General features: G+C 44.1%; 1 protein-coding gene across 2 annotated transcripts in view; it reads right to left on the bottom strand.

Moving 5' to 3' along the window:
- LOC118366363 (synaptotagmin-1-like) overlaps positions 1 to 16,470 on the bottom strand; it is a 225,540-nt gene extending 209,070 nt beyond the window's left edge. For both annotated transcript variants that reach the window (XM_052492401.1, XM_052492403.1), the window contains exon 1: positions 16,130 to 16,470. The gene's annotated coding sequence lies outside the window, so the exon portion shown is untranslated. The remainder of the gene's footprint in view (positions 1 to 16,129) is intronic.
- Positions 16,471 to 17,020: the final 550 nt, after the last annotated feature.

Here is a 17,020-nt window from a genome sequence, read left to right as displayed (position 1 = left end):
GCCTCTTAAAGAAGAAGTTACAGGTCTGTGAGAGCCAGAAATCTTGCTTGTTTGTAGGTGACCAAATACTTATTTTCCACCATAATTTGCAAATAAATCCATTAAAAATCCTACAATGTGATTTTCTGGAGAAAAAAAAATCAAATTTTGTCTGTCAAAGTTAAAGTGTACCTATGATGAAAATGTCAGGCCTCTCTCATCTTTTAAGTGGGAGAACTTGCACAATTGGTGGCTGACTAAATACTTTTTTGCCCCACTGTATATATTTGGTCTCTCTGTTGCCTCTCTTATTAATGCCCTCCTTGCCTGGTCCGTGAGTTTTGGTGGGCGGCCCTCTCTTGGCAGGTATGTTGTTGTGCCATCCTCTTTCCATTTTTTAATAATGGATTTAATTGTGCTCCATGGGATGTTCAAAGTTTCTGATATTTTTTTAGAACCTAACCCTGATCTGTACTTCTCCACAACTTTGTCCCTGACCTGTTTGGTGATCTCCTTGATCTTCATGGTGCCGCTTGCTTGGTGGTGCTCCTTGCTTAGTGGTGTTGCAAACACTGTGGCCTTTCAGAAAAGGTGTATTTTTTAAAATATTTTTTTAATTTCACCTTTATTTAAGCAGGTAGGCCAGTTGAGAACAAGTTCTCATTTGCAACTGCGACCTGGCCAAGATAAAGCATAGCAGTGTGAACAGACTGAGATCATTTGACAGATCATGTGACAGTTAGATTGCACACAGGTGGACTTTATTTAGCTAGTCATGTGACTTCTGAAGGTAATTGGTTGCACCAGATCTTATTTAGGGGCTTCATAGCAAACGGGGTGCATACATATGCATGCGCCACTTTTGGATTTTAAATTGTTTTTCATTTTTTTAAACAAGTTTTTTTTTTTCATTTCACTTCACCAATTTGGTCTATTTTGTGTATGTCCACTACATGAATTCCAAATAAAAATACATTTAAATTACAGGTTGTAATGCAACAAATAGGAAAAATGCCAAGGGGGATGAATACTTTTGGAAGGCACTGTACATCCGGGTCTGATTCAAAACAAGTCTGCTTCCTTTGATAGAAGCCATACAAAGCTATAGGTCAAGGCAAAGGTAAAATCGTTGCGTTCTGCAAACGGCGCCCTGGGGCCAAAGGACTCAGTGCATCTGGAACACAAACAATTTGTCAAATCAACGTCAAAGTATGTTTGCTGAAGCAGACCAACACCAGGCTCTGGGCGGAAACAATACTTTTGCATCCAGGGGCAACTATAATGGACAGGAAATGAATGGAGATAACCAAGACAGAACAATGTATGACCACGCACACACATATTCCTTTTGTGAATGTCCCGCAAGCTTAATGAATGGTAAATGTTGCCTATGGCTTTGTGTCTAGTGAAGAGCTGCATCTATGGAGAGTGTGAAAAATATATATTGAGCGAAAGAGCTGGAGATAAGGAGGAGTGTGACAGAAAGAGAGGGGGGAGAAATAGAGGCAAACAAGGAAGTGATAGCAAGTGGAGGAATAGTAAACAGAGAGTCACTCAGTGTACTGTGATCTGTGGCATGAGATGGAGTTGGCTGTTGAGTGTGTTTACTGTTCCGACAGAGACAACATAATTTTCTGTCACACTGCGCAGACAGGGGTCAATCAAGAGCCACCACTTTGCAACAGTGGATGACAGGAGGGAAGGGGATTTTTCTGTCCAATTCCGGGAACAAAGCAAACCACTTTGCTAACCTCCATTGCCAATACCACACACATCACGACAATAAGCTCTGATATTAGTATGTCCAAATACAGTTTAACAACACTGATACACTTTTTTCTTGTGCTTCCTTCCTGTCTGACCAGTCAATGGTGAATTATCCCCCCCCCCCATACAAAAAAACATGTTGACTCCATGACATTGCACCGAGACAAGAGCAAACACCAGGTTACTAAGGCCAAACTAAGGCCAAACTAAGGCAAAACTAAGGCCAAACTAAGGCCAAACTAAGGCCAAACTAAGGCCAAACCCTCATGAAAAAGTACTATTGAATTCCTTAACAAAACCTATTCGTGCAGGAGTGACTATGTAGAGACCTGTAGGGATTGTGTAGTGAAGATGTAGCTTATGCACAACTCAAGATACACAAGTAGAGTTTTGTAGGGTTCAGTAGGGAACCAGTAGTTTCCAGTAGTAATCAGGTAGAGATTTGTGCTACTTGAAGTTGGTAGTAAATAAGTCGTCACAACAGTGAAGTCAGACAACACCGGCTTTTCGTGACCACCAAAGAAGACAAAGCAGGAAGTAGTTAGCTACTGTTAGCTACTGTTTTTGACAATTCAGAATGTAATGATCTTCCATCCTTTGTCATCCTGTCTTTCATAGCCCTTATTCTGGCACAATCTATAAGTTTTAACTTTCCTATATGTTTTATGAATATTTTCATGTCGTTGTTTAGCTGTTTAAATAACTTTTTTATTTTTACCACATTTAAAAAGATTGCTATCCATGTTTATCTTAGCTGTTTGCTAGCCACATTGAAATGTAGCTATGTAGGCTCTGTTTTAATCATGCTAGCTAATAAGTACTGTATGTGTGTTTGAATGGAAATGTGCACTATGTTCATATTGGTATACATACACATTCCACTTACCTCTTTTGACCTGTCAGCCAAGGACACAAGAAGACTGGAGGCCATTGTTAGTAAGAGTAACATTTCTTATCAAATGCTTTTCTGTGTTGCCTTATTGGACCTCTGTTAGCAGATGATTGATAATGGCTTATAATTGGTTGTCTCTTGTGCTTGTCTTTATTTTCTAAAAGGTTTCATGGTGGAGAAATATGGCTGCAACAAAAAAAGAGGATCTGAAGATAGTTAAGTCGATGCTGAATGAAGACACAGCTTCAAAGGGATAAAAAAATGTGTTCATATGTAATTTGATATGTAATTCATTTAATACATTTTAAAAATGCAGTTACGTTTGTAAAAGCTTATTATTTCTTGTTTGATGACTTAACTACAGCTAGAAACTTGAGGAAATAACATGTGTACTAGTCTAGATGTGACACAATGGTGAACCAAGAAGATGTCAATTGTGATTTTGAATAGGTAAATGTGTCTGTTTTCAATAGCAATTCAAAAGGGTTTGTAGGAAGTAGTGATCAGTATTGACAACTCACACAAATGGCAGTAGTAATTCAATAGGGATTGAGTAGGCCTACAGCAGTAATTTGTAGGCATTACGTAGTAATTCCGTAGTGAACATGTGTTGTAGATTCCAGGAAGCTCAGTAGTTACACAGTAGTCATTTACATTTAAGTCATTTAGCAGACGCTCTTATCCAGAGCGACTTACATTAAGTGAGATGAATGTAGTGATTTGAATAGGAAATCTGTAGTGTTCACCAGTAGTGAAATGTCCCAATGTATCACTCATTACTACATAAGTTACTAATGGTTTACTAGACATCGCAATAGTAATCAAGTAGTAAAACCAGCAGGTTTTGTGTAGCTCTTGTGAAGTAGTGATCAGTAGTACTTTTTCATGAGGGTGTAGAAGCTTGGCAGAGGCATCGGCACAGATGTAAGGCCTTGGTGCCCCGCCTGAGTTATATGCAATTGCAGACGGCTGGTGCAATGGGTTGCTAATTCAGGGCCACTCAAATGCAGCATAAGCACTTCACTCTTCCCTCTTTCTCCCAAAATAGCTCCTGCCTCGCACAACATTTGAGCTCAGTTCCAATCTCCTTTATCCATGTTCCAATAATGACATAATTCTATATTTACATATGAACAGATTCAGATGACATCACGTCACAAGTGTCAGTCTGTTGGTGGCCACTGATTCATCAAAAGGGGCCGTCACATTTCAGGTTGCAGCAGTATCTAGAGGCAGTGACGACGCACTGCAGCCATCTCTCCATCATCTGAATAGGCAAATGAACCACTCTGCTTGAGTTATCATAAAGAGTGAACGACTCCAGCCTCTATGGGTGGGAATACTAATGTGCAAATGAACCTCATGTCTTTAAGAGCCTCTAATCCACGACAGTCATTCACATACACCCTCTATGTGTGTTAATGGCCTGGGAATACTGCAGAAATGACTTGCAAATGAACCTCAGATAAGGCTGGGTTTGTCTTTAAGAGCCTCTAATGGGCAGCCCACGGGGACAGTCATTGGGGCCCCTGAGGCCCAGAGGGATACACCTGACATTGAGGCCGTCCTTGCCTCCTGCCGGCCACTAAATAGAAACAGTTTTAAAAACCCTCTATGTAGCTAAGACCCGTGGTGTTTAGTGGCTACTGCTGGCAGGCGGACAAGTTCCAGCTCTTTCATTTTCAAGAATATGTGATATTTTTTTATTTGTCTGTTGATCTTTTGTGAGTACATTGTGAGTAAATAAATCTATTCTAGTGTGGTACCCTTTACAGTCATACCCGTATACAGGTTGAAAATAGCATATTTGGGCACTAATAAGCACCTAAATTGGAACATAATGTCAGAGCTATGGCTCTGCGATTCAGAGCTCTGTATGGGTTTTGACTTACAGACGTTCTGAAGTTCAACCACCCCTCCCGCTAATCGGGCTACTTTTGCACATTTTTTGTTGACCAAGTGAAGGGAATGCTGTAAATTAAGAGGACTCAATGTATATCTTTTTGAAAGATGAGACGTTGAGGATTATAATAAATACTGCATTATAATAAGTACTGCTTTGATGTCATACAAGCAAGCTAAACACTCGTGAGTCCAAATGTGCCCTTCACATCTCCAAATCATAAAACTCATGTCATATTCAGATTCAACGTTTATGTTCACTGTGTTTGATGTACAGTTACAAGATGACATGTCGTCATACGCTGGGTTGTTCTGAACAGAATGAGCACATGTGTGTTTGTGAAGAAAATTTGCCGCGCCGCACACGCACCTGAATGCGCACATGACTCCTTTCTATGGCACAAATATTACGTTCTGTTTCTCTGAATTGCCTTGTGAAAGCCTAACACTGTGAGATCATATTTTATAACTTAGCTAGTCATGTTGCCAATAGAACAAGCTTTCAAATCATGCCCACCTGACCCAGATTGCGATTTATAATGGACCTTTTTTTGTGTGATGACATGGATGCAGGGTTGTGTTCCAAACAAAACAACTACACGTGTGCTTGCTGTAGTTCCTCAACAGCACAGCTAGGAGAGATAAAAACATCTTATAGTTCAAGACTCCTCTTTGGGTCATAAAGTCTATTGCAATTGCTTAGTTTGGAGAGGTTTGTGGCCACTTGGAGACACCAGTTAGTCCTCTCACTCAAACCTTTGTCATCCTTTTGTCATACAGTACGTTGCACCTACAACACATTTTCCAGGAATATTCGTATCATGTTACTGAATGTATCCAGAGTATTTTCACATTTCATTGTCAATAAATGCTGTGAAAAGTACAGTAAATGCAAAATGCACATACAACAGTGTAATGTTTGGATTGACCTTTGGTCTAATAACTTCCTCATTATCTCCAAACGGTTTCCTTTCAATTACTATCATGGTTATGCATATGCTTCTCATACTTCTTCTGCAAGAAACATTTCAATTGAGCCATATCCATATAGGCCAATTCCCACGTGTGTAAAGGGGTAACACATACTGCTTATTCAATAAAACATTTTTATATATTGTCAAACTTTCCGAATGTAAGGAAATCATGAATGACATTGATGCCACAACACTGATGCTGATAAGGAACATGTGAGGACCATTTCCACGTATGATTGACCACATTTACACCCCATGGAAGGAAGCAGATAAATCATTTGCTGAGCAACATCTGTAACAATGCTGCATGTTCCACATGCATCTGGACTGGGGTGAAATACCTTGATTGTTTCCCACATTAGCATAATTGTCATTAATGCCAGCAGCCTCAAGAGTTTGTTATACAATGCACAATGCATGCATAATCAATGTTTCTTAGTGACTGAGTATGTTTCTGAGATAAAAACATGAGGAAATCTTACATTATCATATCTCTGCTATCATTCAGTTGAGTACTATATCATTCTGCACCAATTTGCATATAATATGCAATTAAAATGAACCGCCAGGAAAAACGATTGACGTGAATGGAATGGTTTGGCACGTTAGGTACTTGGTTCCCAGTAGCAAATGCGAAGAGTATAGACTTTCAACAGGGGAAGGAAATGGGTGTTACGCATGTTCCATGCCCCAGAAGACGGCTGTTGCCTATCCATATAGTCAATCTTGTAGCATTAATTTGCTGTTGGTTGTGCTAGGTGTTGCTAGGTGTTGGCCCCATGCTGGGGAGACATAGCAGGTGGACAAGGCCAGACGAGACCCAGCTGAGATCTATCTAAAAGCCTTCCCTCCTTCTGGCCTGGACACACACTTCCATTCTTCATCTCACTGCCCATTACAATCAATCAAACCGCAAGCCAGGGGAAATTGCACACCCAATTTACGCCCACAACTGTTTGTTATTGATGGCTGCCTCACTTTTGTAGTGGTGGAACAATGACTCTGTGCGATGAGCAAACAGCTATTTGTTGAGATTGCTGTGGTGGTGTTGTAGGCAGCAAAGCGATGCTAGCAGAGCCTTGCTCTGGGTTTGATATGCCTTCATTTCAGAGGGGACATGGCCACAGAAAGTCTCTATACTGTAGGAGGGAGTTCTATTTTTTCCCCAGATCTTATCTTCCTTCGTTTTTTTCTCTCGTCAAGAGTATTCATCTGGCTGAAGAGTGAAGTCAAAAGCAATGGCGAGAGCAGTGGCGAGAGTTAGAACCTGGGCTGGGAATCTATCACCGTGCATATGGGAGGGGACAGCCATGTTTAATTAGAAATTCAAGGCCAATCTGTGCAGGGGATGGATGTCAAGGTAATGAGTTCATTTAGGAGATAAGGAACAGCAAATGTATGCTCTGAGATTTCTCCACCAGCAACAATATGGCCTCTCCAGCTGCCGCCCACTGAAGAGAGGAGAAAATGGCCTCTATTAATGCTATAATACGGGATTTCATTCAATAGCTGCCAAATGTGATAAAAATGGCCAGATATGCAAATGTTCTACATTCTCTACATTTATTCAAGCTTTAAATCGTATGCTTCAAGCTGTGCAATACAAAAGTCCCAAGGTTTAATGGAGAGGAATATTACCTGTTACTACACTCCAGACTTCAGACTAGACACAGAGCTAGCATTACATTGTATCAATTTTAACCAGATGCCTAGCTATTATCCCCAATGGGGCGAGTTGCCCTCTTGGCGCTGTGGTACTAAGTGTTGTTTTCCGTCTGACTGGGTGGACATGTTTTGGGGAGGCCTCCTCTCTGTCTGGCTCCGGAGAAGCCTAGCTCTCTCTCTCTTCTGACGATGCGTCCCACTGGACACAGACGTCAATTCAACGTCTATTCCACATTGGTTTCCACGTCATTTCATTGAAATGTCGTGAAAACAACGTTGATTCAACCGGTGTGTGCCCAGTGGGATGCGCCGCTCCGTAAGCAAGCCTCCTAATTTGCCTCGTCCTTCAGAGGATCCCCAAATTCATCAGACTGTTCCATTGATGTGCTATTTTTAGCTTCTTTTTTTCCATTCTGACTATGGCAGAGGCAGAGCTATGGGCTTATTTTGCTATGTTATTATTAACAATTGACACGAGCTCTGCTCACGGGGCAATTTCATCTTTTAGCGGCAAGAGAGAAAAATTGAAGAGCCATGACTGGGGGTGTAATGTAAACGCAGCAGCCTGAAAGACAGTGGACTGGAAGAGGGAGGAGAGGCTCATTTTACAGATTAGGGAGATAACTAGATGGAGCACGTTGTGGCTTGTAACAGGGAACTGCTTGTGTTCATCTACAGTGCTCACAGGGGAGGAAGAGGGAGGGGTGAGGGAGGAAGAGGCGGCATGACAACCCACGGCAGGCGGGAGACTCGGTTGCCATGGCGACAAACAAGGATGTTTGTATCAGAGGCTAATCTCGGCAGGCGGCCACAAATGGCATACACACCTTCCACCGGCAGTAATGGAGAATCACTGGAGCTCAACACTGGCTATTCATTCCAAAGAGGGGGGGGACAGGGGGGGGCAGGTGGTGGAGAGGTATACATTTTTCTTATCACTCGACATTCCTCCTCAATCAGGGTCCAGTCGAGCCATGACCAGAAGGGGGGTTCCATTCTAATATGAGACGGGCTGGGGCTGCCATTGGTCTAGCAACTATAATGTTTACTACAGCCTTGTTCTTCAGTATGGAGGGACACTAGCATCTACATACCAGATTACACTGTTTACTATACATTATGGCCACACTAAGTGTATTTGTAGATTCAATAACAGCAGAATATCACATTTCATTCATCCTTAGTAAATGATCAACAAGGATCAACAATGACCTTGGCTGGTAGTAAAAACAAGAGAGGAATGCCATTGGTTAGTGTGGGATTCATCCAACCAAATATCCTCCTACTGAAGCATATCAGGGTGGAGGGAGGTCAAGAACCAGACATTAAATACACTGTATATAATCAATGTTAGGGGTATAGGATGTATGGACAAAAGGAAGCTATGATCTGTACACAGAAAAGACCGCCCATACCCACATGTACTGATGTCATTTGTTTCTACTAGGCTAATCAGGTTAGTATGTCCACACAAACTCAACGAAAGATGTTTTCTGGCATGGATGCAGCGGTAAGACATTGATTGTAATTGCGTGTACGTCTTGGTGATGGCGCTGTGTCTTGTACATTACTGTCTGTCCTGTCCTTTATGACTCATGCGTCTTCCAAGGGCACCAGAGGCACTTGCTGTTGTTGTTGCTGTGCAATAGCTCAGAGGACAATCTCTTGGACGGAGTTTCTCTCATTTCGAAGCTGTCATGCTGGCCCTATTTGAGGGGTTTCAACAGAGGGACAAGAGATAAGTAACTGAACATACTTTTATAGAAAAATGCAATTTAACAACATAAAGCAGCTCTTCAATAACTCGCAACGTGGATCTTCTGTACTCAGACTAGGCTACTTTGTCCAAATAGATACGGTATTAAGAAGCTATTCAGTCTAGTTGTCATGTCTTTGCACCCTAAATGTAATACAACGGCATGCGCCAATTTCCTGATCCTCTTTTTATTGTTAACCTTATGAAGCAGTGAAAGGGTTTTTTTTCTCTGTGGTCATGGCTCTGATGAATGATGGTCACAATATGACTCACCCCCACAGTGCCCACCGAAACAAGTCTTATCGCTCTGAAGACACTGTCCAAACCATGTTAGCCAAAAAGCATTGTACAACTCAGACAGTCATTACTAGATACTAGACATGGTAAAGTGAAACAGCATCCTCTGTTATATTAGCTTTCTTTTATCAACTCATTGCATGCTGGCCACAGATGCATCTTGGGATGCCATGATTCCCTTACCCTCCTGCTAGGTGTGACACAGGATGGAGTGGATGAGTGTGAGCATTTTAGGAAAGTGGCAGAGGGGAGAAGAGGGGAGGTAAATAGCATTCCTTTGAATGCTGCTTACGTTCCTTATTCATTCATAAAACAGTCAAAATGTCCTCCAACCCACCTCTGTGGCTCGGCTTAGTAATTATTGATATGCTCAGAAGCTCGGCGTTGAGAATTTCTCCTCCAGGGCTGGTCTCTCTGAGAAGATTTGCCCATTCAGATGTTATTAAACTCTAATAACTTGTCCCTGCAATATCCAGTAAAGCAATTTCCTCTTGAAGGTATTTTGAAATGACAGCATTCAGGGGGGTAGTACAGTAAGTTTGTTGGCTGACAATTATTATACATTTTGTTGCCCACCATTTCCTCCCTCTCCCCTGTTTATACCTCTCCCATCCCTTATAAATGACAATACCTATCTTTGATTTGGCCATACACTAAAGGATGCTTGAACAGGTGAAGACTGCCGGACATTGAATTCAGCTGGACATTGAAGTTCAAATGTCCGGCTGAATGGCTTGACAAAAAAGGAATTTGTACTCTAGCATACACTATTCGAAAAAAACAGTTCCAAACATCTTTGGGCTGTCCCCATAGGAGAACCCTTCTGGGTTCCATGTAGAACCCTCTGTGAAAAAGGTTCTGCATGGAACCCCAAAAGCTTCTACCTGGAACCAAAAAGGGTTCCCTCTATGGGTTCTAGATAGCACCTACTATGCAATCTCTCTTCCGTACTTCTCTCATTTGCCAGTTAGTTTGGATTCCTCCTCAATAAAAAAAGAGTGCATGCAGGATGATGAAATGTTGGTGTTCATTAGCTTTGACTACGGTGAAACCATTCAATTGTTTTGAATTGTCACTTCAAGCGCTTCTTCATTCCATTGTTGTGGCTCAAATAGGAGACAGACATATCCAATATAGACGGTTCTACAGGCCTCATTAAACACACCGTTTCCAGCCTGTCTACAGTCATTGGGTCCACAGGACTAACTGCAATGGAACAGCAACTGTTTTCAGCACAGCTCACTCTGTAAATATGAATAGAAACGTTGGACAACAACAGCTGTCGGCTAAACAGATTGGCCCTCGTCAAAAAGAGATGTTTGTTTTTATGCTTTGTTATTCCACCAATGACTTCCACGTGAAGGGAAGGATATTAAGCCTCACCCAGTTGAGTTCAGTGTCAGTGAGTCACTTTCAAACTCATCACAATATCCTTTCTACATACAGTACATTCAGGGTCTGAGACAGAACTGGAGCAAAACCACAAAACAAAGGTGTCCATGCCACTCATCCACCCTAGCTCTCTGTGATTACAACCCAGCATCAGCAGTGCCAGCCATTGCATTGTCAGGAAATGTTGAGTGTGGTGTGCACTGGGTCTGTATTATAGTAAAGGCCTCATTGATCATGTAATCTCTGCCTTATCTCCCCAGGTCTAACAGAGATCAAGGAGCCCTGAGTCCCGTAGACCTTGTTAAATACTGAGCCTTGTATCAGGATTTAGCCTCAGGCCAGCCTAATTAGACTATCAGAGCCGGGCCTTATAACAGAGTAATACCACAGGACCAAGCCCAGCCAAGCCAGAAATAAGCCATCACAAACAAAACAGAGATCGATAGGCCAGAATTCAATGCTAACAAAGTGTTTCAAAGTGCAACAAGCCATTCGAGTTTCATGCTCACCAGTGATCTAGTTGTTTGAATAAGGATCTTACATCACATTGGTTGACTGTGGGCATACTGTAGTGAATGTAGCACCATGGTAACACACAGCTAGTCAAATGAGAGCTCCTCCCCCCACCAATCCCTCCTTGCCTGAAACCAACATACCATTGAGTCAAGAAGGCAATATCTCATTGTTCACTATGTACTATGTTCACTATCTCCTCTACTACACACTCTTTTAAACAGCGATGTTCTAGTGGTGGTGGTAGCCAAATACATTACTGATACAAATGCATTGGAACTCAATGCTTAGCTATACACTACATACACACAAAAGAATGTGGACACCCCTTCAAATTAGTGGATTCGGCTATTTCAGCCACACCCATTGCTGACAGGTGCATAAAATTGAGCACACAGCCATGCAATCTCCATAGACAAACAGTGGCAGTAGAATGACCTCACTGAAGAGCTCAGGGGCTTTCAACGTGGCACCGTCATAGGATGCCACCTTTCCAATAAGTCAGTTCATCAATTTCTGCTCTTCTAGAGCTGCCCGGGTCAACTGTAAGGGCTGCTATTGTGAAGTGGAAGCATATAGGAGCAACAACGGCTCAGCCGCGAAGTGGTAGGCCATACAAGCTCACAGAACGGGACTGTCGCAAACTGAAGCAAATCATCTGTCCTCGGTTGCAACACTCACTACCGAGTTCCAAACTGCCTCTTGAATATCAGCACAAGGCCTGTTTGTCGAGAGCTTCATGAAATCGGTTCCCATGGCCGTGCAGCCGCACACAAGCCTTTGATCACCATATGCAATGCCAAGCGATGGCTGGACTGGTGTAAAGCTCGCCACCATTGGACTCTAGAACGTGGAAACGCGTTCTCTGGAGTGATGAATCACGCTTCAGCATCTGGCAGTCTGAGAGTGCTACCTGCCCCAATGCAGAGTTTAAACTGTATAGTTTGGTGGAGGAGGAATAGTTGTCTGGGGCTGCTTCGTGATTTGGGATAGGCCCCTTAGTTCCAGTGAAGAGAAATCTGAACATTTTCGATGATTCTGTGCTTCCAACTTTGTGGCAACAGTTTGAGGAAGGCCCTTACCTGTTTCAGCAGGACAATGCCCCCGTGCTTAAATCAAGGTTCATACAGAAATGGATTGTCCAGATTGGTGTGCAAGAAGTTGACTGGCCTACACAGAGCCCTGACATCAAACCCATCAAACACCTTTGGAATTCATTGTAAAACTGACTGCGAACCAGGCCTAATCGCCCAACATCATTGCACAACCTCACAAATGCTCTTGTGGCTGAATGGAAGCCGCCTTTAGTTTGTGGCCAGCTTTGAGGGAGCAGTACGGGTGGCACTGTATTATCCCCCGTTAGAAACGACAGTGGATGAAAGTCCCCGCAGAAATGTTCCAACATCTAGCGAAAAGCCTCCACAGAATAATGGAGGCTGTTATAGCAGCAAAAGAGGGACCAAATCCATATTTAATGACCTTGATTTTTGGAATAAGATGTTCGACGTGCAGGTGTCAACATACTTTTGGTCATGTACTGTATTTCATGACAGTTGGCCCTATGGCAAAGTTACAGGTGCTAGCAGTGAGATTACATTGTATGGTTGTTGTTTGAAGCCTTGTTTAAAGGATCTCAGAGGGGAAAGGTCAGAGAGGGTAGCTGGCCCAGGAGCTAAACAGGAGCAGAATTCAGAAGAGAAAACCACAGACAGGAGCGTTCTCTTTGATCTGTCCAGGGGCTATCACACCACCCTCACTCAGCCCCGTTGTCTGTTTGAATTAGAGGTGTGAGAAATGCAACTGAATTCATGCCTCGGAAATAAGATGATAAAACATATCAAAGGTATGTTTCCAATAGTCGGCCCTATCTGGACCAGGTAATAAACATAATTTGGACAGTATAGAGTTCTGTTCCACATACAGTACATACACTGTTGCACAAGATATGTCATCCCCATTCTCCCCCTTTCTGTGTCATCCCTATTCTCCCCCTTTCTGTGTCATCCCTATTCTCCCCCTTTCTGTATCATCCCTATTCTCCCCCTTACTGTCAATCTGACCTTGGGACGACTTGTTGCCTGAACACAACATGATTTATCCGGCTACACTACACATCCCTGGGGGCCACTTGCCCCCGTGATGTATCTGGCCCATGCAGAATGGTTAGCCAACTACAACCTGCTCTGTGATCCTCTGTCTTTGTCATTGGTTTGGATGTTAAAAGGTGCTCTATGGTTCTTCACACTCAAGGAATCTAAAATGCATGGCTTTTTATAGGTGGCTATAAAAGCTTATTTAGATGAAAGTAGCAGCTCATTCCACCTTCTCAGACAGGCACACTCAGACACCCTCATATCTGTACAGGGCCGGCTGTACAGTGGCCCCACCTCTCAGACAGGCACACTCAGACACCCTCATATCTGTACATGAGCCGGCTGTACAGTGGCCCCACCTCTTGACAGCTGAGAGAAAAATATATGTTTTAAAGTACATTTCCTGGAATTCTACAAATTTTGCCATGGGGTAGAGAGAATAGTTTTTAGTTTAAAGCTTCTGTAATTTCATGCAATTCGACACATTTTTCCATGACTTACTGCTCATGTCGCTTGAGCCGGTTCTGTATCTGTACCATCTAGCGAGCCGACGTGTGTGTTTCTGAGGCTATTGTGGAGTCGCCTTTGACATGGACAACCGAATCAGCTGCAGACAGTGAAAGGTGAGAGGGATGTCAGGTCCTGATATTGGAAGCATTCATCATTGGCCAACACAGGCCACTTCATGAGCATGTCATTGATTGGTGCACTTCCTTTCAGAGCAACCTGCTGCCAAACGGTCGCACAATGTCAAATCATACAGAGACTATTTTTAACCTCCTATTTTGCAATGACAAGAGCACCCTCCCCCTCATCTCCTCTTCCCCCTTCTCCTCCTCAATCCTCGGCTCTCATTAACAACAGCTGTTTAAAATAAAGAGCTCTGAGCAAACACCAAGTCTTCCTGCCAGCTGCCCTTTATGACCCAGAAGCCTTGGGTTTTGAAAAGGCAAACCGAAAATAACCCGGGCTGAATCAAAAGGTTAGGGCTGTTTGCACATCAGGCTCGGGGCAGCAGCCTCCTAGTCCTCCTCATTATTGGCGATTTAATGAGGATGATAAAACATGATGCTACCTCCGGCGACAGAGGGGATGCTTGATTTATTTGAGCTCAATATCTGCCCCTTCCTCTCTGGTTGGGAAGTTGTTGCTCTCACAGACATTGTCTTGTTAGTGTTTCTTGAGGCCTTATTGGATTATTGGCCTAATTGGCCTTATTGGGGCAGCAGGTAGCAAAGCATTGGGCCAGTATCTGAAAGGTTGCTGGTTTGAATCCCAGAGAAGACTAGGTGAACAAAACTCTGTCAATGTGCCCTTGATCAAGGCACTTAACCATAATTGTTCCTGTAAGTCACTCTGGATAAGAGTGTCTGCTAAATGACTCAAATATAAATGTAAATGGATGGGAAAAGCATGTCTCACAGATCTACCCCAACGGTGTTTCCTGTATTCCCATATGACCGGTGAATGACAGAACTATTCTCTGCCTGTTGTGTTTCAATAAGTCATCACAATAACACAGGGCACATGGCATCCACCAGCTAGAGACCAGCCCCATCTTCCCCTATCACATCTGATTCAGTTAGTGGTTATGAAACGAAGCGTCTGCAAAGCTCTCCCAGACAGTAAACAACAAGCTTCTGTCTGGAGAAATGAGCTGGGGAGGAAATTATGATTTGGGAGAGGAGGAAGGGTGGGTGGGAGGGATGGCAAGAGGGTGGGGCAGGGAGGGAGGGCAGGAGGGAGAGTTGCTTCCCTTCTTGCTACTATCACCTGGCAACAGTTTGACATGGGCACCTCCCGGCTAATGTATTCACAGCGACTGAGGGAGGCTGAGGCTGAGAGTCTCAATTGCATGAGCCCAGGGCTACAGCTGAGCAAACCCGCTCGGTAGTCTCTCTCGGGTGGACTCTCATAGCAACGGGCTTATCCATACCACCTGAGATACGAGGTAATAGCAGGTAGGCGGGGAAACGGGCGGGGAAACAGGCGACCTGTGCCCATGCCTTGTTTGTTAGAGAGAGAGAGCAACAGTACAATAACTAGGGATATGCTTGACATGTTTCAGACTGTGCTCAGTACATGGGGATATCACAGTACGTGTGTTCACTGTGACAAAGGCCCCATGTTAGTGGACCCGACACCAACTGAGAGTGATGTTAAGAAGCTATCCATGTTCGCAGCTCGAGGGCTCGCAACATTTTTTCAAACTTATCAACAGCGATAGACTGCTGTGCAAAGAAGATTCTGAATGTATATGATGTTTATCCCACACACCTGTGCAGAAACAGGAAGCAGCACAACTAAGGGGTTAAAGGATTGAGAGCGACATTTAGCTCATTATTCCGAATCAATAGTGTGCTCCGTTCCTCCCTAAGCAAGTCATGCCAAGGATAAACCCGTCACGTGACGGATGGAGGAGGAAAAGACGGAGCCACAGCCGGGCCATTTTATCTGATGGTGAGAGGGATTAGCTTCCACAGGATGAAAGCAGCTGCTCGTCTTCCACACCCTTCCCTCCACCTCATCTCTCCATCCATCCACCCAGACATCAACACAGTGGTCTCTGTTTCCGGAGCCGTGCCTCCAGCTACTCATCTCTCTGCTTATATCACCTAATATCAACCTGTACATAGTCTTCCATCTCCTAATAACCACGCTAACACCTCGCCCGCTGGGGCGCAGCCACACAGAAATGGGCGCCAAAAATGGTGCCACGCCAAAGCGGTGGGAGTTGTCAGAGAGTAGACTTCCCCTGCCCCTCTCCCTCCACTCCTCTTCTCAATATCAATCAGATAGCAATCACACTCACCCAAACAAACATAGCCCCTCCCTCACCTCCACGCTACTCATGCCCATAACTTTTGCGGTACCCCAGAAAGGGAATGTCTCATTTTACCTGGCACAGCATGCTGTCAGCTCCCGATCTGTCCGTCCGGATGTGGAGAAGATCTCATCTGGAGGGAACAAGGGAGTCTCTGGGAGAGAGAGAGAGAGAGAGAGACACAGAGAGAGGAGGAGTCTTAGACAAAAGGAGAGGAGGAGGAGATCAGAGAGGAGCCTCCTGTTGCTAATGCTGATGCTGTCACCGTCTGCTGCCTTTATTTTGTGGCCAGAGTTGAGGGAGCAGTACGGGTGGCGCTGTATTATCCCCCGTTAGAAATGACAGTGGATGCAGCGAGCGCTGGGCTGAGAGAGAGAGAGAGAGGGAAAGGGTGAGAGGGAGGAGGTGGAGAAAGAGAGAGAAGGGAGAGACTGGGCTGTTTAAGCGAGCCGTCGTCACTCGGCAGTTCCTTCGGAATCCCTCAAGTGAGAGGGGCGCTACATCACAGAGTCCTTGGCTGTGATTGGCTGAGTCGAGGGGAGATGCTAGGAACGGGGGATCTGTCGTGCTCTGCTCTGGCGGCGGTAAAGTAAGATGACCCTTTTAGCACACATAACATCCCCTCCTGTGTCTGGGCACACCATCAATGACAAGCAAGGACACTCCCAAAAAGTCCCCCTTTGGGAGCTGTGTGCGACTGTGTGTGTGTGCGACTGTGTGTGTGTGCGACTGTGTGTGTGTGTGACTGTGTGTGTGTGCGACTGTGTGTGTGTGCGACTGTGTGTGTGTGTGCGACTGTGTGTGTGTGTGTGCTTGTGAGTGGGTGAAGGGTGCAGGGTTTCTGTATGCATGGAAAACCCTGGCTTGCCTCTGCACACACACATTAAGACATAGTGTACATTCACACACACACATTAAGACATAGTGTACATTCACACACACGCATGCACACGCACACACACACAC

This window comes from Oncorhynchus keta, chromosome 33, assembly GCF_023373465.1.
Source record: "Oncorhynchus keta strain PuntledgeMale-10-30-2019 chromosome 33, Oket_V2, whole genome shotgun sequence".
In the NCBI taxonomy this organism is placed as follows: Eukaryota; Metazoa; Chordata; class Actinopteri; order Salmoniformes; family Salmonidae; genus Oncorhynchus; species Oncorhynchus keta.
Note: the sequence above shows the minus strand (reverse complement) of the source record. Positions and strands in the feature narration are given on the sequence as shown.